We start from the raw sequence: 27,881 nt of genomic DNA, 5'->3' as shown, positions 1-27,881 counted from the left end.
AGGGAAAGCCACACATTCCATTTTTCAGGTTAAAATTAAAATTTAAGGATGAAAACTCCAATGCTCTTAAAAATGATGTTGAACCAACTGGTTCATATAGATAAACAGATTTCACAGAGATGCCGTTCATCCTGTTTTTCCTCACGTGAAGATCAACTATTATATACAGCAAAAAGGGCATTGTGGGGACATTGGCTTGTTGTTCACTGTTTTAATCTCCTCCAACATTTCTCAGGTAAAAATAGAGACACCCTATTCCATCCCCTCCAACATTTTTCCAATGAAAAGAGGAGCATCAAATGGGAAAGTAGGACTGTACAGGATCAAATTAGAAATTGGAACGGCTTCTGTAAGGCTGAGACTTTCCCTGGAAAATCGGGACATTGGGAGGGGGGGGCGTCTGTGTTTTTGCTCAATGAATGGAGGGACACTGCTTTCCTGCACTTACAGAAGAGGCCCTTCCATGAAGTCTGAAGGGGTCCTTCTGTGAGTTAAACTCTTGTTCCATTATCTTAGAACAGAATTGGAGAGCCTCATAGCACAAGGCTAAATGTGGCCCTCCAGAACTCTCTATAAGGCCACACCCCTTTCCCTAGGCCACCCACACCCCTCTCTCCAGGCCACACATCTCTCAATTTCACACCCTTCTTGAGTGTTTCTTCCTGGTTAGAATGTGTCCTTCCAGGCAAGCCTCTTGCTTGCCTGGATGGAGAACAGAGAGGGTTCTGTGAGTGTGTGTAGAAAGTAGCCTACAGTACAAAGGTAAAATTTACATTTGCATGGCTGTCAACTTACAGATTTGAAAATAAGTGACCAGCAGCCTTGAAAATAAGGAACCAGCAGACAAAATAAGGGACCTGCAGCCTCACCTGTTCCAGGCACTCCAGTCTTCCTGTCCTCCTGCAGTCTGGTCAAACTCATGCTGGTAGCTTCGAGAACACTGTCCAACCAACTTTGTAACCAGAGGTTCAACTGAATAGAATCTGAATCACATGCACCACAAGGCCTATGCAGCCTCAGCTTAAGATGGCTCCCCGGCCTGGCTTTGCACTGCAAAGTTTGCAGCAGCACGTGCAACAAAATGGCATCGAGCATTCAAAACACCCCTCAGCTTGCATTAACTAGCCACACACACACACAGCCTCTCCCCCTCCCACGAGATCTCCTTTCCTTTCCCCCCACCATGTGCCCCCACTCCAGACAGACCTTTTCTCCGGCAAGGGTAAGTGGGCCATTGATGGCATATCCATCCGATCCCGATCCGAGCACTCAGCACAGGTATGTTCAATTTCTGAGCCCCTCTGAGCCAAAGGCAGAAAGCCCAGCCAGCAGCCAAACGAAGCCTCAAGGAAAACCACCGTCACCTGGGAAGCGCTGAGCAAAGGCGAGTCCCCAGGGAATGTAGCCAATTTGATCAGCACAAGGCATGCAAGATCCACCCCCCAGTCATTCTTAGACTTCTTATTGGGTGAGCAACACAGTTGGAGCCTCCCTCATCCCTGGCCGGCAGGGAGGGAGGGAGAGGAGCTGCTTCCTTTGAAATTTAAGGGACAGCAGTGGGACATGGCGCTGGAATAAGGGACTGTCCCTTCAAATAAGGGACACTTGACAGCTATGCATTTGTTGCTCTGCCTACTTTTGCCTCTGGCCCCTCCTACCATGTGCAGCAAGAAACTTGGTCCTCAGAAAAGTGGTTGCCCAAAAAGAAATCTCTAGGAAATGTTCCACATGCATGAATAACTCAGTTATTTTGCCCCAACTATAACATTAACTCAAACTACTTTTTGCTCCATGGAATGAAGTTTACTTTGGCTCTGTTCTGACCAAAATAGGGGTGGGGAAGCCTAAAATTAATTTCAGAAATTGAAATGCACAGTTTGCTCAAGTTTCCTGTTCACCTCTCCCCAACCCTTTATAGCTTACTGGCAAGCACAGCTGCATGTGAACAAAGATTTTAAAAATGCATGTGGTGTTTTAATCAAAGTTATATGTGGGTTGGTAACCTGCATGAAAACTAAGGGGAAAGACGTAAACAGAAAACAGCAAACTGTGCAAATCATAATTATGTATTCTCATAATCCAGGAAGAAATTCAGATATGGAGATAATTCCATAAAAGCATTGGAACCCTTGATCAAAAAGGGTTGGGTAGGGAGTTTCTGCATTCTGCATTCCCAGGATGCACTTGGTTTCTGTCCTGCTAGGGCCTTGTCAAATTATTTTGCAATAAGGATTAGCAATAGTCAGACATGCTGATGCATCTCCTTTCATGTGCTTTCAGTTTTAGGCTTTAGTCAAGTCAGCTTGCTTCTACAGCAGCTTGGATTCATTGATACTTTGGGCTGCAAAGAATGGAGCTAAGTGAAGTTTACCCATTACACACACACAGAGAGAAGGAAACACATTTCTGTGTCTCCATTGCCTAGGCTAGGGGTGAGCAGACCCTCCAAGTGTCCCTATTTTCCAGAGACAGTCCTGGATTGATCCCAGAATGTCCCACTTTTCCTTAGGACATCCCTATTTTCATTGGAGAAATGTTGAGCAGACTTCAGGCTTTAAGCTTTTTTCTAGAATACTGAGAACCACTAACCAGCACCTTTAGAATTAAAGAAGCTGGAGTCCAGAACTTGCTTTTGAGTAACTGAACTAAACTGAATTTGTTCCAAGTACAAGAACTGGCCTTCCTCCGCCCCCATCCTTCTTCATTTCAGCAGTTTAATTTTTTGGGGCATTTTGTTTTCGTCACTGCTAAACAGTTGGGAGTCAGAAAGCCTTCATGGTGTGCTTCACATCATTTAGAGATCACCCAGTAGATCCTGATCTCCCTTGTGCTCACCTGTGGCCTAGGGAACAGTTCAATCTCACTCTCTTCTGGTGACAGCATCGTGAGTTGTCTAGACAACATATGGGCACTTGCCCACTTTCTGGTGCCATGAAAGAAGACAGCTCTATAAGGTAGGAATAGATCACTTTAACTGCAAACAGTCATGGGATCAAGGCTTTTTTTAAAAGAGAGAGAGAGAGATGCACTGGTTTTCTTTAGAATGGCATGTTAGGGGATTACCATATTTTTTGCTCTATAAGACTCACTTTTTCCCTCCTAAAAAGTAAGGGGAAATGTGTGTGCGTCTTATGGAGTGAATGCAGGCTGCACAGCTATCCCAGAAGCCAGAACAGCAAGAGGGGTTGCTGCTTTCACTGCACAGCGATCCCTCTTGCTGTTCTGGCTTCTGAGATTCAGAATATTTTTTTTTCTTGTTTTCCTCCTCCAAAAACTAGGTGCGTCTTGTGGTCTGGTGCGTCTTATAGAACGAAAAATACAGTAATTGCTTTTCCATCTTTCTTCCAGTAACAGCACAAGTGGTGGGACAGAGCTGCCCTCCTGCCCCCTGCATAGTTGCTGATTCAGGTGCTAGGACTGGAAGGCATTAAAGCCAGGGCAATATGGGTGTACCAGAGAGTGTTGGATTGGTCTCGCTAGTGCACTCATATGATCCCAACCTCACTGCCACCTGGCACCAGCTGCATCCAGATAAGCAGAAGCTTATCTTTGTGGGGAGAGTGGCTCTGTGGTTTCGCCACACCACATGCGCCATATTCATTCATTTGCTGTGGTGAGAATGAACCGTAGAGGGGAATTGGGAAACCACTGTGGCAAACTGCTTTAAAATGTGGCTAGGATCTTTCTAAACCAGGCACCCCCAAACTTGGCCCTCCAACTGCTTTGGGACTACAAAGCCCATCATCTCTAGCCAACAGGACCAGTGGTCAGGGACGATGGGAATTGTAGTCCCAAAACAGCTGGAGGGCCAAGTTTGGGGATGCCTGTTCTAAACAAAGAACAGCTGAGGGCAGGAGATTTGAATCAGGATTGCAGTGCCTGGGAAGGAAATAAGGGCGAATTTAGTGGTTCTCAAACCATTTTGGGCCACTGCCCCTTTGGTTCCATAAACTCCTCCCCGGTGCTCCCTATCCTGCAAAAAGCATTTTTCAGAATAGTGGTCTGCATAACTCACCAAGGAAGATGATAGCACAATAAAATTCATGATAGTAACAATTAATTGCACATTTATTCAAAATCCAATTAAATCTCTTTAGTTTAATTAATTCAACAAAACTGATGAACCTGATTCACTGAAATCAGCTTTTCAATGTCTGATAGTCATTTATACCTCCTGCCCAGCCTTGCTGTCCCCTCACCCTGCCCTTGGTATTCCCACCCCCAGGGGAGCTGCACCATCCACTATGGGAACCACTGGGTTAACTTATTCCACTCACCATTTCCTAACCGAAACCCACCAACACTTAATATGGAGTGGTGATGTGTCTGACTTTAGTTAGTCCTCTGTTTGAAGCACTGACAATTCTCTATTTGGCCACTTATACATTGGCCCCAAACAGGAATTGCATCACCAGAAAGGACAAAAAGAAGAAGACACATGTTTCCATAAAACTAGCGTATGCTAATGTATAGGTATAGATGCAAATTTAGAAATAATTATTCTGATGTAAATAGGAATGCAGTATATCTCACCATCATGCAGCAAGGTGGCCTGCTCAGTCTATTGTTGATGGGAAGCTTCAAGGCACCTGCTCTCCCATATCTTTAAACCAGCTCTTCAGATAGACTGGCCCTTTGTGTCAGTTGGTAGAGCATGAGACTTAATCTCAGTCATGGGTTCGAGCACCACATTGGGTGAAAGGTTTCTGCATTGCAGGGAGTTGTACTAGGTAACTCTCATGGTCCCTTCCAACTTTGGGAGAGAAGGAAGAGGCAGAGAATTAAGGGCACAGGATTTTTTTATTTTATTTATTTTTTGCTGTTCGGAAACTGGATTTTTATACAGGGTTATTTTTTATTTTTAACAAATTTTCAGCTGTTTCTACAAATCTCATGCCTTTCAGAGGTGACAGGCTCTTGTCTCCTTCAGACTGTCGGTATATTGCAAGATGGATCCAAGTGCATAATGGAAAGGTATAGGTGTGCAATTAAAGTGGATTAAAGTGCTCTGCTACCCTAACACAACAATTTCCACCTTCATCCTTAGGAAAGTGGCAAGGAAATGCACTGAAAAGTGTGGGGTGGATAAATGATTAATGGAAAGATGTATAAACACCCTACAAGCAAATTAGAATGAATGTTCACTGTTGTATAACCTCCCCACAAACAAATCAGAAGAAAAGCTCAGTCAAGAACATGCACAGTCTAACTTCTGTGTAAGATTTTTGCAAGAAAATCAGGATTATTTTCAGAGTAGGTCATCTGGAGGAGCCCTACCACAGCAAAACCCATGCAAGCCCAATCCTATACAGTGGTACCTCGGGTTAAGTACTTAATTCGTTCTGGAGGTCTGTTCTTAACCTGAAACTGTTCTTAACCTGAAGCACCACTTTAGCTAATGGGGCCTCCTGCTGCTGCCGCGCCACCAGAGCACGATTTCTGTTCTCATCCTGAAGCAAAGTTCTTAACCCGAGGTACTATTTCTGGGTTAGCGGAGTCTGTAACCTGAAGCGTACGTAACCTGAAGCGTATGTAACCCGAGGCACCACTGTACATTTAAACCTAGTGAAATGAACAGACTGAGGCTAACTCTGAATAGAGATTGCAGTCACAAATGTAACATAAATGAAATTATGAATGATAAACCCTCGCAAGAGAAAAACACCCAAGCATCTTGTGAAAGCACTGCAATGATACTGAGATGTGGTGGCCAAGGCATGCTTTTAATAATGTGTAAGTTTATTAATAGTCCGCAGACCTTCAAATTCCAAAAACAAACATTTTATTCCATACACTGAAGGGAAAAGAAAAGAAAAATGCAAGAAAGCCAACTAGCAATATATTTTTCATAGTTAACAATTTAAATGAGATTAGGACACAGTTAAACCCCTTTCTCTGTAAATGCGGCTGATGAATATGTATAGCTTGGAACTGATTTTTCTAATATTTGTAGGTTCATATTTTAAAATAATCATAGAAATGGGATCTTTCAGATGACCAAGTAAGTCTCCGAGTTCATTTCTATCAAGCCTACATCTCCCAGAAAAATATGCTTTCCCAGCATTGCCCCATTCCCTTGATCCAGCCCTACCTCAAGTGCTTTAGGTAAGTCTCCTTTCAGTTCTCTTAATGCTTCACCCTCTCCTTTAAATTCTGAGCCATTTCCCAGAATCCCACCAATTCTATTCAGCCTGTGGATTTCCCCAACTGACTTCCCCGCAAATACAGGATTATGCTTTCTCCCCAATTTCTAAATAAACACATGTTTATATGAGATATCAATCCACATTCCGATCTGTATGCTGGAGTGAATTTAGAGATGAGAAAGGGAGAGAGAGGGGGGGAGAGGGAGAGGGAGAGAGATGCAGAAAGGAGGGGGGAGAAGAAGGGGGGAGAAGAAGAGGCAAAGATGATTTGATCATAGGACTGTCACTTTAGAAAGGTTGTCATGGTATTCCTGGAAAGCACAAAGATGCATGTATCTACATGAGCTAAAGGGACTTAATGCAATGAATACTGTGACCTATGCCCATGCATAAAATATAAATGCCAAATCCTGGGCGCAATCCTGCATGCAGAGGTTTGTTTGGAGAAAGCAACAATTTTGGTAGTTTGGCAAATTCCCTTAATCTGCTATGTTATTTACTATTACTAGGAAGAAACACACACACACACACACACACACACACACACACAAAAGTGACACATTTTCCATTCATGGTGCCGTCCTCTGAAGCAATGGCATGTCAAATAAAGTGAACCCCTTCATTCACTACTGGCGGAGAAGGTGTAGGTAAGATGGCTGTTTTGCAGACAACAAATGGGACCCATTTTCTCCTTGCTATACATGGGCCTCGCACTACCGAGAGGCTCTGCTCTGAAGGCTGAACGAACATGGAAGCAGATTATGTGTTACAGGGACATTTTGATGTAAACATCCTCTTCTCTCTCTCTCTCTCTCTCTCTCTCTCTCACACACACACACACACACACACACACACACACACACACACATCATACTATTAGTGGAGATCAAGGTGATCTGCCATGCTCAGAACTCCAGGAATGTGAAGAAAAGCAGAAAGATTTTCTTTTGCAGTTTAGATTTTTCAGGAGAATGGAAATGTAGTTCAATAAGGCAAAATGATCCAATGACAGCACATTATGCTGTGTGCAAACATGACATATTTAATTAATATCACACTCTCCTTTTATAAGTCACCTAAGATTTGAGATTGGATAATTACCTTTGTACAATGTACAGCTGCTAAATTTCTCAGGTAAATGGTACCCTATGCACATCACAAACAACTGCATTTATACTAGAACATTTGTAAATGTCAGGCCACGGAAGAGATTTAAAAAAAAAACCTATTGTGTGTGTGTGTGTATACAAATCAAGTTGTTTGTTATTTTGTGGGATTTTTTTTTAAGAACGCATTTTGAATTCTTACAGATAAAGCAAGGCCTCTGTGCCTCACACCTATGCAGTAATCAAACACGATTAAAGGCAGAACAAACAACCAAAACCAGCATTAAATAGATCAAGGATTTGCTTGTGGGTCTGTAACAGATGCTTTGTTTATCCAGTTGCAAGTCTGTCAAAAAGAATCATTCCTGTGATGCTGCTTATCACGCTTTTAATTCTGCTCAGGCATAATGGTTTGCCTTGAAAAAGCAATTTTTTGGCCCCATTCTATCTCACTGCCCAGCATTTCAAAGCAGCAGAATGTCTCTCTCTCTCTCTCTCTCTCTCTCTCTCTCTCTCTCTCTCTCTGTATGTGTGTTTAAATGCCCTTTTAATCAGATTACCCTTGGCAAATGTCCCAAACTCAGGCTGAAGTGCAGTGCTTGTGGTTTCTCAGCAGCTTACACTAAGCCTGCACCATGGAAATAATCTACTTTTAAAACCCAGGAAACAAATCAACTGCACTAAGGACATAAGTCACTGTCATTAGGGAATGATTAGGCTAAACATTTTTATACACTCTGTAGCCCAGTTCCATGTAGCGCATGATCTGGGTACAGATAGAAGAAAAAGACACCGGTCAATGGATTTTCGTTGACTTGTTTGACTGTTTCATACCGAAGAAGAACTTTGATCTTTGCACAAATTCATTCTGGTTTCCCTATGAATTTGAGCATAATACACACAAGCACACCAGGCTTTATTTTAATATACTTTTTTCAAAAAAACAAACCAGACTTTAAGCCTCTTGTCTTGCCCTTAAGGTATGGGAGCTTATGGAGAGGAGGCAGCCTTTTGTAAAGCACCAAGTATATTTCAGGCTAATAATAATAATAATAATAAGAGTTATTACTATCAACATCAAGATTCTAAATTTGTTTGGCTAGGCATTAACCTATTACAAAAGCCCTGTCAATGGATATTCCCTTATTGTTTTATTCAAACCCTTACTTTCTTTAGTTCATTATTTAGGAAATGTTCTGTTTCACCCATTTTCCATTGTATTTCAGCTTCTGTTATGTCAGTTCCTGCCTGACCCCAGTAATGAAAATATTTACGTAGAAATTCTTTTTCTCCCATTTCCCTTAATTTTTCTGAAGGCAATGAAAAGGGGGAAAGAAATGTTTGATGTGACTGTCTAATCGAATGATGTGGCATGTGAGGCAAGCTTGCTAATTTGGAGCCCACACATCCCAAGGAAGAAACAATCGAGATGGCAAGGGGTAATGAATGATGAGGAGCCTTATTTTCCTCCACACGACTGACTGCAGATCTGACGCAGATGAGATGTTCAACTGGGTCAGGGAACCAGCCTGGTTGGTCTACTATTGAGCTTCGGTTTGGACATTCGGCAGAGGGGATCATTTCTAATTTATGAAACATGTCGTTAATCCTCCGTTTGTCAGAACCTTCTTGACAAGAATGCAACCTGACAGTTGAAATATTAATATTTATTAAATACCCTTTTCTTTTGGACACTGCAGCAGAATTGCGTATCAGTGGCAAACATCATCTAAGTCCTTCCCAGCCAATGAAGGAAGGAAGGAAGGAAGGATCACAAGGCCAGTCAACTCAGTGGGAAAAAGTACAAGGGAAGGAGCAATCAATTACTTAGCGTAATCCTTGAGAAAGGCTTCGTACTATGTGTGTATAAAATACTCCTCTTTCAAAGCATATGTTTTTGCACTCTTTCTATCCCTCCCACTCCTCTCCCCCCCCCCCCCGGTCTTCTTTCCAAGCTCATAAATAATGCATAGGCTGATAAATATGCAATTTCAAAAAGTGCAGACACCGCAGCACATCAAAAAAAAAAAGGGGGGGGGAAAGGTTTGTGCTTTTCACACACAAGACCTGAACTGCACTTAACGGATGACACATTTTCCAGAATTCAAAAAACACACACACACCGCCCTTTAATATCCACCCATCCATCTATCTATCTATCTATCATCTATCATCTATCTATCTATCTATCTATCTACACATGCCAGTGCTACGGTCTTTTGAGTGTTACTGGCCTGGTTTCTTGTCTGAAATATTGTGAATTACATGTGCAAGAATGTAATGCAAAAACAATTATTTTTCTTTTCTTTTTAAAAAAATCACATTTAAATCTAATCTAGATTATCAATTCATTGCAAAAAAAAAAATTGCAAATTTGTATTTGACTGCAAGTATCCTATGTACTGTACACCATTCAGTAGATAAAGACCCACAAAGGCCTCCTTTTACTAGGCTCTCTCTCTCTTGCTTTCTCTCTCTCTCTCTCTCTCTCTCTCTCTCTCTCTCTCACACACACACACACCAACTCACCCACCTACACCCACCCCTTTAGTAATAACCATAATTAAATCACCCTTGGAAATTATTTCAGGAAGTGCTTTAACAGTATATGGTTTTGCTTGCTGCTCTCAAGCAGGTAAAAGCCTCCCAAATACCATATATATATATATATATATATATATATATATATATAGTTCCATTTTGTAGACTAATTGCTTGAATACAGCACTGAAACAAAATGGTGGATTCTCTTTTCCACCCTAACTCAGCTCAGTGCTGACACAACAACGTGGAAGCATGAAAATGGCGCTCTAAGAACACTGGACATAAAATCAGCATAACACAAAAAGGCAATTTTAAAAAAAAAAAAATACATGCATACAAGTGCACTGAACAATAAGAATTCACTGTACAGGTTTTGTGTTGATTTTGCTACTTCAGTTTTGCAACAGTTCAAACATAAAAACGGTTTCCTTCTGTGAAGGGTGACCTTTTGGATGAATACTTAAATTGAAAACACCCTGGGTAAGAAATAGACCACAGCATTTAATTTGGGCTGGCTAGTTGGATGCCTATATATGTACTGTACAATAATTTCAAATTTAATTAAATCACACTGCTGACGCCAGTGATCTCGACACTGTAAGGATGATTAATTGCATGCTTAAATGAAATATAAAGCTGCCTTTAAAAAGTAACATCAGTGCAGAACCCCGAGAAAGGCAGTCTCTGATAGATTTACGAACAAGTGCCTGGTTGTGTCTCCTGTCACTGTTAGGAAATGGGCCCTGCATAGGAATAGAAGAGCTGCGCCAAAAAGATAGGCTTTGATGTGGGATCCTTACTGCAAGGCGATTTTGAGCGAGCAGCCCTCCCCACACCTTCCCAGACATACATCTCCTGATATGACTTCCTATCTTGCCGGAGAGTTTTCACAATTTGCATTGTCATCGTACGGAATGGCCCACACTCGGTATACAAACAAGATCTGACACACTGTAATACTGGGACTCTCCTGTCACAGCAAAGCAGCTGGACTGTTATATATACCACTTTGCTTCCATTGTATTTCAATTCAGAGCAGCAGCAGCACAAAGGGCCTGACAGGGCTAACCACGGATTGTCACCTTGATTTGTCCAGTCTAGCCGATATGCAGAGGGGAGGGAATTAGATTCTCCTGCTTATGAAGACAGCAGAGAAACAAATAAGCTTACGTATGACGTTTCCAAAATTATGCTATCTGAGAATCGTGAAGCAGCTCTGTGGGCGCTACGTGGCTCGACAGGGGGAAGAAAGGCTCTGTGAACCTATTCCAAAAGACAACTCTATAGCAATATATATTAACTAACTCTGCGGGACAGAAGGAAGAACCATCTGTACCAGGCTTAGCACTGATTCTTGGTGAATATAATGGTGCATTTGATGACAGCTTCCCATCCTACATGCAGTGCTTTTTTTCTAAAAAAAGAAATGTTGAGGGGTACTCTCATTTTCCTACTCATATTGAAATACTGCCCCTCAATGAGGCCAAACTTAGATTCACAAGATGTTTAGGGGTATGCGCACCCCCAGAAAAAAGCACCGCCTACATGTAAATTATTTGGGGCACAGACCCTGGCCACAATCCAGAGAACATTTGGAGCAGCTCAAGGTTTCAAATGTGTTATTCAAAGCTCTGGTGCTGAGCATTTAGGGCACAAGCTTGTTCTCACGCATGTGGATGTATATTAGGGTTGCCGGGCACAAAAAGGTGTTAAGCTTTTTTTTTGGGGGGGGGGTGAATTTCCATGCAGGGATTGTATTTACTGCATTGCAGTCCATGCCTCCTACTGTGGAATGCACATGATGGGCTAGGTATGGTTTTGTACACAGCAGCGCACCGTGAACAAGCTGGTGCAAGCGGGTGTCCTCTGGCCAAGTGCACGGTTGGCCCTGTCAGCTGCGGCAGACCTGGCAACCTTTTTTGAGGTTCCCTCTCCCGTGCTTCATCCAGGCTTTCAAAGCTGGAAATGCTAAACATACGTTTAGTGGTGCATGCGCAATGTAGGAGCACTGTCTGTGCACCGCCCAAGTTCTCAATGCAAGGATTTGTTTATTTTTACTACACAGTACTTTTGTGCGCACGCTCATGGAACTGATCCCGAGGACCAATCCATGTACAGCATCCCATATCTGTTCTCAAAATGCCTCTGCCAGATTGGGGCAGTGGGGTTTTCACAAGATACATATGCAGGCAAACCACTATGCTAAGTGCATCTACAAAAGGACCCACATGTGCACCAGCATGTAAAATGGTATTCATAGCACATTTAAAACGTTTACTCACAAATTATTATTTTTTAAATGTAAAATACAACTGTTAATTTACAATACTTCCAAGGAATTAAAAAAATAAAATAAAGGAAAACATAAAAGTTCCATCAAGTGCTGCAAAGAACTTTGTGTGTGTGTGTGTGTGTGTGTGTGTGTGTGTGTGAGAGAGAGAGAGAGAGAGAGAGAGAGAGAGAGACAGAGAGAGAGAGAGAGAGAGAGAGACAGAGAGAGAGAGAGAGAGAATGGGATTTTCCAAATCTATGATTTTGTAAACAAGATGGTTTTTGATGGTACAGGATTTTAAAATCGCCATTTGCCTGCGCTGCATCTGCTTCTTTTGTAACGGCATCTGATGTCTACCCTCTGCAATTTTGTGACATCTGAAAGAATATTTTGGGAATTATTCCATGACCATTCACACTAGTCGAGGCCACTGGAAAAAAATAGGATTACACCAGAATAGGCAATTATTGCACTGCCACAATTTGAGCGCCTGAAATCTGACTTCTGCTGCTTATCAGCTGAAGCAAATTCTTAGAATAAATAAGCAGTATACAAAAACAAGGAAAAACAATTATTTTTTGAAAGGCTATTCTACAAATATTTGTTCAGCTTATTTTTGTTTTGCTGGTTTTTTTAAAAAAAATAAACAGTCCAGTTTATTTAAGTCCAGGCTTTATTTAAGTATATTAAATAAATAAAAATAAAAACCCTAACATATAGCTTTCCCCTAGAATGTACAAAAGCCTTGTCTCTAAAGAAAACACTTTCAGAAATGCCACCTTTATTCATCTCTTTATTTATGAGGTCAGGCTTCATCAGAAGATGCACTGTTACACATTACAATAATCTGTTCGTTTCTGAGCATGCAGTATTTTAAACAGGCATGGAAGGCTAAGCGTATGTAATGTTTGTCAGGTCCCAGCATTGAATTGTAAATCGAGTGATCTCGCAGTTGTATGTGTGTTTGGTTCCTCCATTTCCTAGTTCTATCAATAGCGGTTAAACATATACCAAAATGCAACATGCTGCTCTTATGTGTCTGAACCATATGTGATGAGCTACAGCAGGAAAAAAAATACAAAATAAAAGCTTACCCATATATGGTAATGCTAACATGTATCCATCCATTCATGGTACAGGTTTCAGCCCATACGATATCCCTTCACTGTCATCTATCTATCTATCTATCCATCTATCTATCCTCTATCTATCTATCTATCATGATCATGCAAAAAAGAAGAAGAAAAGAAGACCCACATTATCTATATAGCAAAATTGTTTAGGGAAACCTAAAAGCACAAAAAGAACCATTTATTGTCCAAGGAGAAAATTGTACAGATTTGTCTTTCCACAGAATTCTAGGCAGCCAACCATAATAGCTCTTTGACAGTTCACCTGACTGCAGCGGGAATGGTGTGCGTGTGTGTGTGTGTGTGTGTGATGCTTATGGTGGGTGACAGAAAGGGGCCATTTGAAGTGCCATTATGCAGTTTACATAAGATGATTTCAGCAGATTTCATCTTTATCCAGTTATACTATCTACATTTGGGAGGATTTATCTAATTGTGCACGGCTCATTAAAAAATAAAATAAAAATTGTGTTCTTTTCAGAAGATGGTCGCATTCTGTGTTTAAAGAAGGGATTTTCTCCTTGACTTTGGCATCCTGTTTCCCGATAAGAGCCAGACAAACAGGGTTGCCCATGATGGTCCTTATTTGAAAAGGATGCGGTGGTTTTTTTACAGACGCAGCTATAAATGTGTCCATTTACATAATGGTTGGGACAAGCACATTTTAGCTTCTTGTGGGGAAAAAGAATGTACTGAAACATGCTTTCGATTTAAATCAGTTTCAACCTCGAATGGGATAAAGAGGTTCTATTTAAATTCCACAACAGAAGCTCAGGCCCTGACCAGTCCTGTTCGTCTAATTGTTTCAGGTGAAGCCTGTGGGACTCCAGATAAAAGTAATAACTTCTCAAATCATTTAGGGTTTGCAAGGCCAGATTATTAATCCTTTAATAGTCTAAATGACTTCAGAATAACTTTGGAGACACCCATCCCTGGCAGCATTGGCACAATATGATTATGGAAACAGTTAATCTTAGAAGGCTGATAGGCTAAATCTGTTAGTATTGTTTGCAAATTGGGGGGGGGGGGGTAAAATAAAAATTGCAATAAAACATGAGTGAGTGATGGTGTTTGGAAGGGGGAAAGTTTTGTACTGCAAATAATCTACAAAGCACAATGGTTTGGGAGTTTTGTACAGCCTTATCCTATAACTACGGATGGAGCATATATTTTATGTACAAGGTATCTATATATTCATATCTTACCCCAGTCTCTATTGTTAATGTGTTTGCCAGAGTGTGGAAAGCAGGATAGGAAAAGCTAGGCACGAGGTGCATAGAGATGAACAGAAATCACTTCACATTACAGATAAGTATGACAAGCTCTATTTTTTATATATATACCAAGATAAAGTTTCATAAAACAGAATGGCATGATATCTGAGTAAGTTTGAATCTCTTCCCAGTGATGACATGAAAATAGATGCTTATTAATCCTGTGTTTTGTAAATAATTATCCACAGCTTTATGGAAACCATCACATAAATCTGATTTTTTTAAATTTTTTTCTTGAGCATATTTCTATTTGAAAGACAGTTTTCCTATTACATGATTTAGGTGGATCGAGGATTCAAAACATACTAATGTGCAAATGATGCAAGACTGCAAGCTTTAAAGATGCTGTGTAGTCTTTTCAAAATAACATCTTGGACAAGATAAAACAGAGCGGCTGCATTCCATGGGTAGTATATTATAATGGTCTAGTTCCCACCAACAGATAAATAGTTAATATATGTATTCAATATTTAACATGTTATTTAAGGCAAATCTTTCACCATTTCTGTGCCTGAGAACTATTTTTGTACAAACACTTCTTGCAGAATGCATAGTATAGGTGAGATGCATTTGGCTCCCCAACCGCACCAATTACAGGATTGAAAACAAACACATTAAATTATATTTGCAAAAAGTCTTGCCCCAGGGAGAAGTATATTCATCAAACCCACTTATTTGCCTTTAACCAATATAATTTTCTTTATAAATGTGTTGAAAAATTACTCTTGGATCTATTAGAGCTGCAGTCCTAGGCAAGTCTACACAGAAGTAAGTCCCATTACATTCAATGGGACTTCTTAGGTAAGGGTGTACAGGAGAGAGTCATGAGGTATGTAGCAAATAGCATTCCAAGAGGCTCCCCGTTAAAATATCATGGTCCCTGAAAAACTGATTGAGAGCATAGCATCCCTCTACTCCCACAATATCAATGTCTTTGAAGAAAAAGAAAGAATACTGAGCTCTACTGTACAGTGTTACCTCGGGTTAAGTACTTAATTCGTTCTGGAAGTCTGTTCTTAACCTGAAACTGTTCTTAACCTGAAGCACCACTTTAGCTAATGGGGCCTCCCGCTGCTGCCGCGCTGCCGGAGCACGATTTCTGTTCTCATCCTGAAGCAAAGTTCTTAACCTGAGGTACTATTTCTGGGTTAGCAGTCTGTAACCTGAAGCATATGTAACCAGAAGCGTATGTAACCCGAGGTACCACTGTACTTAAGAGCACTTGAGGCTGCCCTATATGGAGCTAGTGTTAGAATTCCTGATCTATGATTGCAGTCATGGAATTTTTGTCTATCACATAACGGTGTATGTTTTGACTCCACAGAGTGGGAAGTGACGAAGACAGGATGTTTGTGTTACTGTGTTCCATGAAGTGGGACTATTGTTCTTTGTTCTTTTTCTCTTTGCTGTCTGATGCTAGAGAGAGAAGGAGCCATGTTGCAGTGCTCCGTATATGTTTATATGTAAATAAAGTAGATTAGCCAAAATGCTGAGTTGCTGAGGTCTGTTACGCAACTGTGCAAACTCTGCAGATCCCTAAGTGTGCCGGTGTCGGTTGGCATCGGTTGCTGTGATGTTCGGGCTGAAGAAAGCTTATGAAGCTCCCGAATGATCGACCAGGACAGAGAGAACATGCCAGTTGGGCATGTGTCTCTACCAGGGTCCTACTCGAGTGTAGGCTGAACTCCTGATAGCTAGACCATACATCAGGGGCGTAGCTAGCTGCTCCGGCACCCGGAGTGGTGGGGACAGGGCGAGTCGCCCACGGGGGTGGGCCGATCTGCGCATGCGGGCACCGCAGCAATCCGCCCAGGGTGGCAGCATGGTGATCTGCCCAGGGGGGCAGTGCAGCGAGCTGCCCACAGAGTCTGCCTGGCGGACGCAAGCCCCACACTGCCATTTTTGGCAGTGCAGGGCCCCGAGCCACCCCATCACTCCCAGGAGAGATGCATGGCTCGGGTGTGCTGCAGGCCAGGCCCCACGGTAAGTGCCTCCCCCCACGGTGTGCCATTTTGTCACTCCCTCAGGGACGACACCTGGGGCAGACTGCACCCCCTGCACCCCCCTTTCTACACCCCTGCCATTCATCAAGTATTGTCTATACTGGCTAACAAAGACTCTTTCCAATAGGATTGTCTCCCAGACCTACCTCAAGATGGCAGGGATGGAACCAGGGACATTCTGATGCAAAACAATGACTCTATTACTGAGCTACATTCCTTTTCCCAAACTCCTCTTCCCTTCAAAGACCCTTCTTCCTTCCTTCCTGATCTAAGGACTGCAGCACTGATGTTTATTTATTTTGCTAGTGCCTTTGCCACACAAACGCCTATCCGTTTCAAAGTTAATAAATTGAAACCATTTTAATCTCCCTTTTCTTCAGCATCCCTTCATATTTCCATGTGTATATTCAAATTCAATAAACACAGCAGATAAGTATTTAGTTAAACATGGGCATTTACTAGGAGAAGATAAGTCTGTTGCTGGCTAGCTTTTGAAATTCCCAAGCACTTTAGCACTGGCTGTGATCCAGAGGTTTATACATGTACTATTGAAATATGTGTGCATCAAAAGTTATTCTGTGAATTTCCTGTTCAATAACTCCCACTAAAACCCCAAACTGTTAAGGGGGATGATATCCAAAAATACTGCACATAAAATACAGTTCTTTTCTTTGCAGTGGAGCTCCCACTGAATCTCCAAATTGCATCTGAAACATGGAGGAGGGGTTTTTAATAAGCTGTTTGTGGGGGCCATAGTGAGTTATGATCCTCAGATGAAGGGCAATATAGAAACTTAATAAATAACTAATAATAATAATAATAATAATAATAATAATTCGTCACCTATCAATTGATTGGAGATCGTATTATCAAGATCATCCCCAGCATGAAGGGGCATGATGCTGTTTGCTTCAGAAGCAAATTCAAGAGCAGCAATTATTTTTCAGCTGCTAACAGCATTTTTTAAAAAATGTTTTGCTTCTGGTACAACAATACTGTATATCTATACTTATCTCTCCCTCCATCCCTCAAACACATGTACTCTTTCTCACCTATCTGGACCTAAACTTTCCTTTGTCTGAGGTTGAGTGGCTGGAATCTTACCTTTGCTTGAGTTGACCTTTGCTTCCTGGGTTTTGAATTGGTATTAGTGGTATGTGGCCAAGTGTGGCTGGATGCTGTGCCTACCAGGTACACACACACACACACACACACACACACACAAACACACACACACACCTGACTTGGGCTAGAATCCTGTCCCCTAGGTGGGGCCACTGTCTTTGACAGAACAGGCTAAAAATATTGCGATTTTACAGACAAAAAGTACATCTTAAAGACTGGTGCTTGGAATTCTAGACAAAGGGCTTTGTGCATGAATGCAGCTAATAGAGGACATCCCTTTACGAAGCCAGGAAGATAACTTGGAGGAAGCAGCCTGTACTCTGCAAAACACTAGGAGAATCTGCAGCAGTCATTTTGAAAAGGACAAATTCATCCCTCATGTCTCTGCAAGAACAGCACAAAATACAGCCCAGGAAAAGCAGTCTACTAACTTTTAAATTAGTCTGCAGCAAACAGATTTACCCTTTTAGAAAATAGGCAGCTGATGCAGAAAGAGATTTGTTCAGCTCACCCCACAGCGAGTTGAAAATAAGAGTGTCAGCAAACAAACTGGGTGCCATACCCAGATTGTGCAAGATCTCTACAATTCTGTGATACTATGTGACCACACCAGTAGAGAGCCAATCTTAAATAATTTCAAAATAATGTAAGGGGGGGGTGGAGGAATTATCATGGCTGTTGCACCAAATTTTAAGCTCTCTAAACTTGTTTCTAACACCTCCCACCAAACTTCTCTCCCTTTTTGCCCCCTGTCCCCTAAAATTTGAAAACAAAAGTCTGCAAATAAAAACTTCCACCCTAATCCTAAATTCAACAAATAGTGACGCATTGTTTACATACCATATCCTTGAGAACGCTCAGCACATTCTGGTGATTTTCCAGCAAAATGGTTCTGTGCCTATTCTCCTGTTATCTGTAGAGAAATAGATAAACAGAAACAGGTAAATCTAGGAGATATGTGTACCTTATAAAAAGAAATCAAAATTCATTGGCTTGGATACTAAGATTTTTAAAAAGTTTATGGAAAGAATATCAACCATATCCTTTTCCCTCCTGCTGTCATTTGCATCTCCCTAAAAAATCCCCATTCGGCCCTCTGTGTAGTCTGAGGGCGTGCAGATTTCTAAAAAGTAACCTAGTTTAATTTCCAATCCCATATGTTGGAATTTTAAACTCTATTCCAGATCTGCAATACTCATTTTGTTTTCCATATTTTGCGACTTACCTTCTCAGCGCTTATCTCACATATTTTATTGAAATTTCATTTTTTTTATTCCCAGCTTTCTAACAATTGCACAAGGTGGTGTATGCTTTTCATAAACCATTTTGAGGGTGGGTGTTTTTTGTTTTTGTTTTTTTACAGTCTAGTGGTATAATAATTTTAGGGGATGGGAATTAAATAAATAAATAAATATGCTCAATGTTAAAGCAGCAAAGCATAATGAAGAACAAATATACTAATAAAACCACACAGCAAGCCTAAAAAAAAAAGTGGAAGCAGCATAAAAGGCAGCCCAGAGATGATAATCTACAAAAGCTCATTGAAATAAAAGTATTTTCACTGCTAATCAAAAACCAAGTCGTTGGGCAGCTGCACAGAGCTCCCTTGTGAGCTTGTTGTTGAGCTTGAGTGCCACACCTAAAAAGGCTCTGCCATTGATTCCCACTTGCCATATTTCGTGCATATAACTTGCAGTTCTCAATGACTTTAAACTGAAGTGTATAAATTAAAACAGCTCTCCAGAGCATATCATGCCCAATCTAGCCCAATGCCAGTATAAATGGATAGAAAAGGCAAGAACATTCACCCTGTGCATGTGACATATCTGTGGACAGTGAGCTTGTGATGTGAATTAGTAACATAATGTGCCCTGGTCCAGCCTCTGAAATATAACTGACTTCATGCACTAAGCCTAGTCATGTATAAACCACACACACACACACACACACACACACACACACACACACAGGAGGTGTATGTAAGATCAGTACTTGTGAGGATAACCCATCCCTTCTCCATGGTTTCTCAGCTGTCCACTAATATGTTGCCTGCACCAAACAAGAAAGGCTAGGAGAGGAAATCTGGTGGTTTTCTAGATGTTGCTGAGCTTCAGTTCCTGCCAGCCCCAGCCAGCATAGTCAACAGCCAGGAGTGACTGTAGTCTAACAACACAGATTCCTTGTCCATGAGCTAGGAGGTGGAATTGCCAGAAAGCTGAATGGAATTGGGTGGATGGCAATAATGCCTTAGACAGAACAGGTTTGCTGAGAGAGGGAAGAGTGCATTTGCTGCATTTAAAGAGATATCAACAGAATTATTTTTAAGGGATATCAACAGAAACTGCATGAGGTCTATGAAGCTATTTTTTTGCCTACGATCTGATCTACAGGAGGTCACTTGAGTTAAATCACTGAGAAATTGTTATAACAGCTCTTTATAATGTGTTAATTTATAACAGAGATGCACTAAAAGTAAAAGGGATGGCACAAAAATGATCGAAAGTTCTTTTTTAAAAAACCAAGAGTTTCTTTTTCCTGCTTTGAAAAACATTTGTTGGAAAGGATGATATATTTTAATTTAGACCTGTGGAACTTGAGTTTAGAAAAAAAGTCTCTGCAATAATATATGCCAAGCTTTAAATATTTCATTCTGCAGTGTGATATGGGTAGGAATACAGGTTTGATTTCAAAAAACTAATTTTATGTACATTTGATGGGTATGTAAGTTTATTTGGCTGGGTATTATTAGAACAACACAGGAAATAATGGGGGGATAAACTAGCAATTGTGCCACAAATTATATTATTAAAATGGATTAAAGACTACGTACAAGGTAGGAGGAGAATTAGTGGGGAATATGTTATTAACTGTACACACATAATGAAGAAATGAAAAATAATATACCAATTGTAGAAGACTGGCTTTCAAAACTATTGCATATTAATGTTAATGTCATACCCTCGAACATGATGCAGAGAAAAATCGGGATGCATGTCTTTTTGGGCCCGTACTCTTACAGGAGCAAAAACAGGACATTCTGGGATCCAGTCAGAAGCTGGGATGGCTTCTGTGATTCCAGGGTGTCCCACTTAAAGTGGGAAAGTTGAGGGGTACATAATGTGTTAAAATGTGCATTTGAGAAAAACACAACAATGGAGCTTGCAACAAAATGCTAACAGTATGGAGTGTTCCTGTTCAGTTCTCACTATGTACACATTCCAAAAGCTTACCATCACAGTAAATTGCTCTCTAGTCCACCACGGGGCCAAACCCTATAGAGAGTTGTATTTGGTCTTTTGTCCCACTGGAAGAATACTTTCCATTTATTCTAATGTCTAGAATCTAGTACAGCTACAACGCAAGGTGTATCAAAAATGTATCAAAAAGCAATACTTTCCCAGTATAAGGGTATGCCCACTGCCTTTTGTTTTCAACTCAAGTAAGAAAGCTATGATATCTATTCCATTTTAACCACACATATTTTAAGTATAGAACATACAAATGCTTCTGAATGGACATTTTTATGTTTAAAAAACAAGGTCTGAATTCACTTTAGCTAAAACGAATATGCCCTAAGTTGTGCCCTTTTGGTTGTCTGCTGATTTATTTTAATATGAAAATAAATCTAAGCTCTGCTTGTAAAGCAGATCATGCATTTATTATATACTTTAAAATTAGAATATAGTTATTGCCCCATTTGTTCCACACGTGCAAAAGAGACACCTAAATGAAAAGAGAGGTTTTATTCCCAGATTTATATTTTGATTCCAACTGTAATTCGCAGAAACTAAAGGATGAGTGATCTGTCATTTAACGAAAAACTTAAAAGCTCTTCATTTGCACAGCAAATCACCAAATAAGAGAATTAAAATAACTAATTTTTAATGGCAGTAGAAAAACAGTGTACTCTTCTGCACATATCCAACAAATCCGTTTTGGTTTGAGGATTTTGCAAAGAACGATCTCAAAAGTTTGATAATTTTTAACACCAATCCAAAACATAATCAATAAGTTAGTATTAACATTCAGGTTTTTAGCACTAATCACCACATGGTAAGTTACAACAGATCATTGTTTCTTATTCCTTTCCAATCTGGCTCAAAACTGTACCAGGTAAGATGCAAACATAAGAAGTTGTTTGCTATGTCGGACAAAGGCCAACATAATCAGTTTCTAACAGTGATAAGGCATATGCCTAAAACAAAAACAAAAAAGTATGGTGGTGATGGCTGTTATATCATTATGCTTGAGTAATTATCATTATCTTTCTTAAATATAAGGTCTTGATCTGGTCAACCACACATGGACAAGTCCCATTAGGCTCAACAGAGCCCAATTCTCCCCAACTGGTTCATCCCAAGAGCACCAGCACACACGCCACAAAGAGATAGCTGCTTTATATTGGTCCATCTAGCTAACTACCATAGGTGCCAACTTTATGGGGCCCCGGTCCCTTTGGGCTCCCCAATGAAATGTTTAGTGGGAATGCCCCCATACTGTATCTTCTGCAAGCTAGCACCTCCCTCCTTCCTTTCCTCTCTCCCTTGAGCAGCCACCTTGTCCTGGCTTTTGGCAACATTTTGAGCCAGGGCAGCTGGAGAGAGGCAGGCTGGCAGGCTGGGAGGAGCAGGGAGTGGGCAGCAGGTGGGGTTGGAAGAGTGGGGCAAGCAGGCCCAAACTTCTTGCACAAGAGGCAAGTGGGTGTTAGAGGAGAGGAGTCCTGTGCCCAGTTGTGCCCAGTGGAGGAAGGTGCACTCTACAGAAGTGCAGGGAGCGGAGGAGAAGTGTGGGGAGGGGGCGCCCAATATTTTGTTCAAGTTGGCACCTGTGCTAAGCACTGCCTACAGCAGGCATGGCCAAACTTGGCCGTCCAGCTGTTTTGAGACTACAGTTCCTATAATCCCTGACCACTGGTCCTGTTAGCTAGGGATGATGGGAGTTGTAGTCCCAAAACATCTGGAGGGCCAAGTTTGGCCATGCCTGGCCTACAGGGACTGGCAACAATCTCTAAGAGGCTTTCAAGTATTTTCTGGAGATGCCAGTGATTAATCCTGGAATCATCTGAGTAGGTCCTCTATTGCTGCCTTACGATCCATAGCCTATAGAATCAGATCATTGGTCCATTGAGCTCAATATTGCCTACACTGACTTGCAGAAGCTCTCCAGGAGTCTTTTCTAGAAGATGTTGGAGACATATGCTGTGTGCTCCATCACGAAGCCATAGTCTTGGACATTACAAGGGATATCCATCATGCTGCTTGCATGGGTATCTACTAATATTGGTGTGGGTTTGTGGGTGGGTGTGGGTGTAAGACAGGGTTCCATTCAGCCGTGAGGCTCCCCAAACTTCACAGGACTGAATCCTGTAGGGTATTTAGTTTGTTTGTTTGTTTTTTTACTTTAAAACAGTGAAATTTAACTCATATTCCATATAAAGAACAACACGTGGGACTGTTCTTTTTGGCAAATCAAGCTCCATGATGTTATCCCAGAAGGGATTCCTTCAATATTAGCAGCGAAAAGGATCGGTGAGAAAGGGAAAGTTATAAAACAGACCAATTTAACATTAGTCATTATAGAGACAGTTTTTAATTATCTGCTATCCTACTAGTTTAAAGTCTTAAGCAGAAATATGTTCCTTACCTTTTGAAATGAATTAACGAACAAGGTGTAGAGCAAATATAATTCTTTTCTGAGTTGACTAAGGAAAAGAATTACACATTCCTTAATAAATTCGCTACAGTCGATCTATAAATTCCACAAAAAAGAATACCGATGGTAGCATAAAAGGCCTTATCAAATTCAGCACACAAAGCCAACCATTAGCATCCTCCCATGGTCCTGAGATCCACAACCATTTCATCAATTTATAAATTTTAATTCAAGGTTCACTGGTTTGGATATAAAGTGAAAGTGGGTGGGTGGGTGGGTGCGTGGGGGTCTACTTTTTTCAGTAATGGAGTTTGCAGGGGATCCCTGCCTTGCACTTTACCACTTGAAGACAACCAACCAGCAGCAGCCAGCTCATGTCTGGTACTGGAGCCAGGCTGGGAAGGGGAAAAGGAAGGAAATAGAGAGGAAGGAGATAAGATGGGTTACATATTTTGTTCCTATCTGTTGGGCGCTCCATTCAGTTTTAAAAGCAGACCCCCCTCTCAACCCCATATTATATGAAAGTCACCAAGCGTGTTTTTAGCAAACATGCACACCTGGTTTGGCTTTCCCATAGAAGTTTCTGGAGGGCAAATGTACATAGGCAGCTCTGATTTACAGATAAAACTCTTACCTAGACATTGTCAGGATTCAGGTCAGTCTTTGATCAGACTGAAATGGGTGGTAATCAGTTTGGGTATCAGGTCTGCATTCTGCCATTTCTAAGCTGTAAGCAAGTTCTTGCATATTCCAGGGACGTCCATAATTTAGAGAATTTGTCTCGGTTTCTGATTTGATCCTGGAATGTCCTGCTTTTCCTTAGGATGTCCCTATTTTCATTAGAGAAATGCTGGAGGGTATGAAGTTATCAACCCCCAAGTTGTCTGAAGGCAATCCTGTATAGAGAAGTTTTTTTTAATCTTAATGTTTTATTATGTTTTTATATATGTTGGATGCTGCCCAGAGTACTAGGGCAACCCAATTAGATGTGTGGGGTATAAAATTATCATTATGGAATGGGATGCCCTTATTTTCATCAGAGAAATGTTGGAGACTATGCATATCTTTATATGATTAACTCATAGGGCCCAACTACATGTTACACTAAGCAAGTACTTTTGCTTCCCATACTGAATTGTACTACTTTAAACAGTAACTAGATGGGGGATAAAGGTCAGGGCCACAGCAATGGATGTGAGGGTTGTTGTTTTTTAACACTTTGCTACCCCTGATAAAAATCCACCCCTAAAAAAGCTATTCTTTGTGTTGTGGGGGGAAGCTGTTGTTGGTGCCCCAGAGTAAGAAATCTGCAATGTTCAGAGAAATAGCTCCAGGGACTATTGCACTAGGTGATTTTACTTTCCCTATTAAAAAAAACCTGGGAAAGTTGCAATTATTTCTTGCCGGCCTCTCCCTTCTTGGAAGTACACTCCATGAAGAAAAGGCAGAGAGCATAATAAATCTCAATTGTTAAAAAAAAAAAAGCACAACTGGAAAAGAAGCAGACCACCCCAATAATCTAACACCATTGCTTGTGACCTACGGTACTTTCACAGCCAAAACTTGGGAGAATGACAACCCATGTGAACTCTTTTTATTTAATTCAGCATTCCTCCCACAAATCACTGTGATTAAAGCACATGAGGAAAAGCATTCACTGCGATTAAAAGCTATAGTTGTCCATCAAAATAAAAGATCACACCCATCCCCTCTTGAGCTCTGGGCATTTCCTCAATCAGCTTTCTCAGAAAGAGAATTGATCTTGTGCTTTACCTTTTGTGAAAACTGAGGCTACAGAGCTACTCAGAATGGCTCTATGAGGAGCTTGGCTCGGTGTGGCCCATGGCAGTATGGTACCAATGCCATGCCCCCACCATCACACGACACCCTATGCCAAGCTCCCTATAGCTCTCCCCTCTTCCTCTCAGCAAATACTAGCCACCGGCTGTGTTGGTAAGCTGGGAGAGCAATGGAGTCCCACATGGGCTGCCTCACAAATTATATGAATTCATCATTACTTGCCTGTGCTATTGGGAACAGTATTGTTGGTGAAGTGTGCATAGTTAATAAATAGGTTCAGTGTGGCAGTATTAACCACTTAATAGCTATTTATCTCAGGGATGGCTGAAGACGTGGCTTACCAAAGTTCACTCCATTGCTAGCAAGGTGATGGCAATATAAAAACAATAGCACCGCTAGTCTTGTTTTGAATTTCTTACAGACCGTGGCATTTTCCTGGTCAGTCATCTCACCAGAAGTACCACCAAGTTTCTGGGCTACTTGAATGCTATAATAACAGCAACCATTTCTCATCTATGGAACTTAGATGGAGAGAGGACCCTTCTTCCTGTTTGTACTATAATTAGGATAATTATCTGTTCTGCTTTTGCCACTGGTTCTCAGAAGTAAATGTGTATTGACTGGACTGCAGAGTGTACTTGATAGTTGATTTAGCTCCATTAGCTGGTCCATTATAGTTCAAGCTGTTAGTTTTCAGAGTCTGGAATGATAGTCTTACTCCAACTTCCCTTGGATAAGGAGATTAATTATAGAATGGAAGCAGACTTCCTAGTGGGAGCTGGTCCACTTGGACAGGTGTGCTTAACAAGTTATTCATTAGCTTAAAACTGCACATGCAGCCACTTCTCAGCTGCATACAAATAAAAAGTTTCTCCTTAGCAACCTTTCCTACCCACAGGGCACAAGCCTCATGCAAACCACAGAATTGTCTTAGAATTTTGCAGAAGGCTAATCCAAGTTTTAAAACTCTGGAAGCAAACAAACAAAATGATCAAATAGTATTACATAAATTGTGATGGCTCACTCGTATTCCTTAGTATCACATACTATTTTTTTTGCATATTGCCTCTGCCAGTGACGTCATTATCCCTGATGATGTTTGCTATCTTCTACAGTCCAGAGAACTATGCCAAATATCCACATATGGAATATTTGGGGCGGGGAAGGGCAAGCAATTCAAATATGACAACAGTGAAATGAGCACATATAAAATACTGGCATATTAGTGTAGATCTGGGACAATGCTGGTGGTGATAGATGTGTTTAAACCATCCTGCACAGAGCTGTTGACTAGGTGCTCAGCCCCAGTTTAGGATTTGCTTCCCAAGTAGCAGATTCTGACTGGTCAAGATGAACACCCCACTGAGAACTGGTCTGCCTGATTGCCATGCAGCCTTGCCTTGAGTGCCAGCTCATACCTGGTCATTGGTTACATGGTCTGGTCACTTGCCTGTACTCTGTCTCCCTCCTTTGAATCTAAGGACTTCTCAGAACTTACTGCACTGAAACAGGGCACCTCTGTGCCACCACCTCCAGGAGCAGCAGCGGATTCCCTATACCCACCACAGTCGTTGCCTATGTAATAGGGTCATTCCCTCTTTTAACACCAGCAATTTCTTCAGAGAGGGCAGAGCTGGAAACACCAACCTGGCAACAGGGCTACTTAAACCCTAGATTGTCTTCAGATATTCCATAGTTACAATATTCTAGTTCTTTGGTGCCTTGTATCCAGCCTGATAGCACCCAGCTCCACAGTGAGCAGATTGTGGTGCTTCTGAACACCCTGGACTCTTGCTGAGCTTCACCAGTACCACCTATGGGGCCCAGCCTGGAACAAGATAGTATCCATCCAGAAAGATGCAAATAGATACCCACCAGTCCCCTAGCCTGGCTCCTCATCTTGTAGCCCACAGCCCACCAGTGTTCTCTAAAACAAGTATCTGGTGAAAGCACATATCTGCATGATGTTGAATGATATTGAAAGTCTTGCTGCATTCATATTTGTTTCCAAAGTTTTTAAAAAACAACAAGAACAAAGCATCAAATAAAGTGGTCTTAATTCCCTTCACCTTCTCTGTCTTTAAAGGCTGCAGTGGCTATCTTTCATTCAAACACATTCTTTTTATTTTCTTTATTACACTTATATAACACCTTTTCCTCCAAAGATTTTAAGGTGGAGTACATGGTTCTCCCTTCATTATTTTATTCTCATAAGAACCCTGTGAGGTAGGCTAGGCTAAAAGACAGTGATTGGCCCAAAGTCACCCAGTGAGCTTCTTGTCTGAGAGGGGATTTGAACCCTGGTCTCCCACTCCAACACTCCGACTCAGAGCTTTCCAAACTTTTCATGTTGGCAACACACTTTTTAGACATGCATCATTTTGTGGCACAATAATTCAGTTCTACTAGCAAACTGAAGGCTAAACTAACCCCTTTCCAACCCTGGGAGGAGAGCAGGGAGCATTTGTGTGACACACCTACACACTGCAACTGACACACTAATGTGTCATGACACAAAGTTTGGAAAGCTCTGCTCTAACTGTTACACCAAACTGGCTCTTTACAGAACAGTAAAATATATTTTAAGTACTATTGTATAAAAATATGTTTATCTTCTATGTATATATGTATGTACGTATGTATCTGTACAAAGTAGATAAGGGGTGATAGTGCTATTGGAAGTGGCTGCTTCCTACTCAACTTTTGTTTTGTTGAGATATTTATTGTTTATGTCTATAAAATCAATACAATCAATTTGCTTCTCATAGTTGTGGTCCTCTCTGCTCTTCATGCCTCATTAATCACATCAACATGTTTGTTTTTAATTCA

At 41.2% G+C, this 27,881-nt stretch overlaps 1 long non-coding RNA gene across 10 annotated transcripts in view; it reads right to left on the bottom strand.

The window, feature by feature from the left end:
• LOC114600563 (uncharacterized) overlaps positions 1-27,881 on the bottom strand; it is a 261,139-nt gene that overhangs the window by 114,529 nt on the left and 118,729 nt on the right. For 9 of the 10 annotated variants that reach the window (XR_013393916.1, XR_013393917.1, XR_013393910.1 and 6 more), the window contains one exon: positions 18,441-18,513. This is a non-coding gene — a long non-coding RNA (uncharacterized LOC114600563). Of the gene's footprint in view, positions 1-4,533; positions 4,754-18,440; positions 18,514-27,881 lie in introns of all 10 variants that reach the window. The other variant, XR_013393915.1, reaches the window with a different exon arrangement.

Source organism: Podarcis muralis, chromosome 8 (genome assembly GCF_964188315.1).
Source record: "Podarcis muralis chromosome 8, rPodMur119.hap1.1, whole genome shotgun sequence".
In the NCBI taxonomy this organism is placed as follows: domain Eukaryota; kingdom Metazoa; phylum Chordata; class Lepidosauria; order Squamata; family Lacertidae; genus Podarcis; species Podarcis muralis.
This window is presented reverse-complemented; position numbering and strand designations above follow the sequence as displayed.